Raw genomic sequence first — 4,949 nt, forward strand, 5'->3', positions numbered from 1 at the left:
CCCACAGGTCATTATTTTAGATCATTGCTGTTTCAGCCACTTGCAGAAAAGTGCGCCTCTGGTAGGAAGCTGTTGTGTGCACCTTGTGGATTATTCTGCCAGGACCATGAAGCTTGTGTTTAAGCGCAGGGAAGAGGACAGGGAAGATACGTGACTGAACCCTGCTGTAAATGGATGGTAGCTCCTTCCACAGTCTTGATAACCTGCTTTGGACTGCTGGCCTCTTTGTGCCTGCTGGAGAATCATGCTTAAAATGTTCTGATCTCTAGAGTTCCTTTGGCTTCATCCCTGACCAGTGTCCGATTCCTCTGCTATCTCCTCTTCGTGTGGAGTTGCTTATGTTTTAATAGATTTGTCAGTCTTCATGTTGCCTGATTTTTGAGATAAATACAAGGTAGGTGCTCTTTGCACATCAGGTTTGAAGGTTGCATCCTAAACCAGGGAAATTCTAGGGGAAAAAAAGGCACTGAGGTATGCTCTGTGTGTTCTCAAAAGTCGTTAATTAGATGACAGTCAAGCAGATTCTCTTGCTCTTGCGTATGCTTGCAGCCTGGTAGTATGCCACAGCTGTGGCTATTGTCTCTGTTAGCTCTACTGTATTTTTTTCCTCTCTGCTCTGTTAAAATCTATCGGTCCTCCTATAGATACCTTCTTCGGTGACCAACCTTCTATAAAAGTTGTGATTATAAAGCTGCTTTGGCTTGATTCAGGACCAAGCCTTTTAATTCTTCTTTGTTTTCTTTTTCTTTGTGGTCTGTTAGAGTGGAGATGGTTGGGATGTTTTTTACCACTGGGTAGCAAAAGGGCTCAGGGCTCAGTGTGTCCTTCAGAAGTTTTCGAGAGGTTGCGTTGGCAACCACAGGTTCAAACACAGATTAGTTGCAGAACTCCAAGTAATGCCTTAACTTGGTCAACGTATTGCCAAGTATCACTTGTATCACTAGATAGCGAGACCAGCTTAGCGAAACTGTTTATCAGTAGTAACACGAGCCCCCCACCAAAACGTGGTTTTAATTTGGAGCAGAGGAAGCAGTCATATTGCAAAGCAATCCATTTGAGTTTGTTGAATGCAGCTGACTATTGGTGAATGTACAATAAGAAGCCCCACTTCTCAGAGTCTGTCTGGCCAAAGACCTGTCCTGCTGGCACAGAAACTGGAAGAAGAGCTGATGCCAGTCAGCTGAGCCTGGGTGAGCAGCTGGCTTTCGGAGTACCCACTGTGACTAAAGAATGGCATAAGAGAACTTGGAATTGCTGCTTTTTTTGGGTACAGATCAGTTCCCAACGTCTGCCTTTGGTCTGCAGTGCTGCACGTGGCTCCTCTGTGTTGGGAAGGTTGTTACCTGAGCTCCTTTATGAGAAGGAGCCTGTATCAGCCTGTATTAGAGGCTGCTGGTTGTCTCTCTTTAAAAACAACACAAAACTGAAATGGATCTTCCTGCTACGGCAGCACTGTTTTGTCACCAAGAATACAGAAGCTCAGTTTTCTGGAGAAGTGGTTGATCTTGGAGACAAGAGAGCATGAGAAGTTACAGCTGAGAGCTACCTGCTGCTGGGTCACTCCTCTGGATAAGAGGGAAGAGAGCTTAGGCCTGGGGGGGTGTCTCAAGTTGAGTCTCATGCTATAATTTGGCTTTTGGGGACCTGCTAAAATACCTGATTTTCCTTCGCAAATCCGAAAAGGCTTTTTCCCTTTTTTTGGTAGTAATTAAAAAAACCTTAACTGACATAAATGCATGTAAGTCTTAACTGTTGAAAATGTCAAAGGAAATCTGTGGATATGACTCTTCAGCGATCGGAGTGAGAGCTGTGATAGCTTTTTGACTTTTTCCACAGTTGCAACAGTACCCGCTAGGATGGCCCGTGCTTTTTCCCAGATGCAGCTCCTGGGCGTCTCGTGCAGGTTTCGAGGCCTTTGGGAGGCCGGTTGCTCGCCCTTGCTCGGCCGTGTGTTTCGGGAGCAATGAGGTGGCCTTCTCCTTAGTTCAGCCTTTTCGGATGCGGAGCTTTGTGTTGTACACAGCTGGCACTGGCTGTGGTTTCTTTCCCGGGGCTGTGGTAGTACATTGCTGGCGTGGAAGCGAGGGCACCATCGGGGATTTCGCACCCTCTGCCAGGCACTGGAGGAGCAGAATAGCCAAAGTATCCCGCCTGGTACGAGAAACTGAGAAGTAGTGGAAATTGCCACTTTTCCATTTCCTTCCCAGTTGGCTGGCATTGTCCTTCTGTCGAAACCGGTGCTCACCACTTCGGTTGTGCCAGGAACTGCACGGGGTGTCGCTTCTGTCCCAGAGACCTCTGTGATTTCTATCCTTTCACTCGATTTGATAGTCTTTTTGGAAAATGCTGCCGTTGCGATGAGGTAACGAGTTGTACAGAGCCGGTTATCTGCTGCTTTGTTTTCCTCTGGCACAGCAGAATTGCTGGAGCTGTGGGTGCCTGAGGAATTACCTCCAAGCACTTAAAAAAAAAAAAACAAACCCAATTGCTTTGAAAACAATGTTGCTGAAGTGTCTCCTTATATGCTGGGGTGCTGCATTAGACGCCTCTTCCTCCCTTACACCGCACTGTCATACGCTGAGAGCATTTGGGCGAGGAACGCAGTTGTGGGAGCAGCTTTACCTCTGGGTGTAAGTGGGCTTCACGCTCACCTGCGCCCCGGGGAGAACTTGTTCCTTTTGCTTTGTGTATTGGAAACATGAGAACTATTATTTTTGGACAAAGCATTTCTAAGCAGTCTTATAAGGGATTTTATTTTTTTTAAAAAAGGTGCAAGATTGAGTGCATGTTTACTTGCCCCAGATCAAAGGTTTTGAACACTAAGGTCACTATCTGTTGAATGGACCCTCCTCTTGGCGCTCTTCTGTCTTCAGGCTATTGAAGCTCCTGCCCTCTTTCTCTACCAGTTTTACTGTAACTACTTTTTTTTTGTTTCTGGGAGAAATAAATATACAAAAATTCTAAGCAATTAAATGTTCAAGCCATAAAATCATGAGTGTGGGAAGACCCTCTTCACAAGTTTTAACATATTTGTATGTAAAATGATGTTTGTATGAAATATTTTCATGGTAGAATGAATACTTAGGAAAAAAAAAAGTTCCAGTAAGATCTAAACCAAATTTAAACGGATGTCTTTTTGTAAGATGCAAGTGTAATTGATTACCAATAAGTAGATTTTTTTTTTTAAAGGGGAGATGCAACAAATGATCTTTACAATTACAAATGGTCGTTTCTGCTATTTGGGAAAGTATTTATGCAGCATTACACACGGCTGTCGTAAATAATTGCAATAGCAAGGCCAGTCACATCTTCAGGACATACCTCTCAGCTTGTCCCTCTGTGATATTGTACAAACGGATCCATCCCTCCTTTCTGCAGATTTCCTCCTAGAAAACTTTTCCTACTGTAACTGTACTGAATTTAACTCTTGAGCTAAGATCCAGACTAAAATTGTGTATTACTTAACAGTTTCTGCTGGGCCTTCTGCTATTTTAATACTCTCTAGCCCATAATTACTGGGTGTCTCTGTTCTGAAGAACTAAGTGCTAAAGAATAATCCTTGGGGTAAGCTTATACATGTGTTAACAGTTAACCCCGGAGTATTTAACTTGTATACAGTACTTGATAGGTGTTTTATGACATTTGTACTCGAACTATGAGCCTTACTGAACATCTGTAGGTTTATTCATGACTTTTAAAAAATGGATAACTCTAAGAAAGATGTTTACATGAATGATGATTGCCCTTCCTTTGATGTTATGAATGAGGTTTTTATAGTGTGTTTGGGTGTATGTGCAAGGAAGTAAGAAAAATGTTTCTGGGGAAAAATAGACTTGACAAACATTTGTAATAAGTGAATTTTAAATATTGCTTTAATTGCGCTATGAAGGCAATGCAGATATTAAAATATTCAACAGAACTGTCGTCTCTCTTTGTTATTTGTGTCATGGTTTTGGGCATCCTCTGACCTCTCCCCCTTGCTTGTGTGGTTGCTTTGCAGCCATGGTTATTGCTGATGCAGGGGAGCAGGATTTGGCGCACAGGTAACACACTTCAAGGCCACATTATCTTAATAGTGAATGAACAGCAGAACACTCCTGACGCCACTGCCTTGTTTTATTTCTGGCACCTCTGCCGCTTTTGTTATTCACTTCTCTCTTCTCAGTGCACATAACATGGGCTTTAGTTGCGTTGTGGTATGGAAGAACATCCTGCCTGCGTACGCCAAAGTGTCTTTAACAGTTGTATTTTAAAAGGTGTGAAGGTGCACTGGTATATTTTTCTCTTGCCGTTGCTGACCGAGGCAGTAGGAAGGCATGGCAGCAAGCAGCAGCGGTGCCTTCCAGCTAGGTAACCTACTGCTCTGTCTCCCAATTTGCTGTACGCATCCTGCAGGGTGAGCGGCGAGAAAAAGGGCAGCGCTTCGGTGCCTGCCCTGCCCTCCTCTGCCATCTCTGCCATTGCTGTGGTAACTCACGGCCTCTTGTGCCTATGTCCTGGGTGTAGGTGTGCGAAGGCTGTGCTTGCCCCTCTCTACAAGGGTGGAGAAGGGACTTGTTTGCGCTTCCCGTTGTGCTCGGCCTTGGCATTGCCTGTTGAACCTGAAAGGGTGAGTGCTTGCCATGTATTTGCCTTATCTCCAAATCAAGCCCTGTGGAAGATGACAGTTGGGTTGTGGATGCTGCGGGGGGCTGGCTTCACCCAGCCTGGCTGTGTTCCAGTCCTAGACTGGTGTTACCGTCCTTCGCTCACACCGTGGAGGAGCTGTGGACGTATTTAAAGATAGCTGACCTATGAATTGGTTCCTTAAAAATGTTTGAAGGGTAGGCGTGCTTTAATGCAGTGCTTGTTAGCACCGGATTTGGCTGGAGGCGCTTGGGTGGGCTCCTGAGCTTGCCTTCCAAGGCAGAGAGGGCACCTACCTGCCGGGGCCCGCGGGGCGGGGGCCG

The sequence above is a fragment of the Pygoscelis adeliae genome, unplaced genomic scaffold, assembly GCF_000699105.1.
Source record: "Pygoscelis adeliae isolate BGI_AS28 unplaced genomic scaffold, ASM69910v1 Scaffold66, whole genome shotgun sequence".
Classification (NCBI taxonomy): domain Eukaryota; kingdom Metazoa; phylum Chordata; class Aves; order Sphenisciformes; family Spheniscidae; genus Pygoscelis; species Pygoscelis adeliae.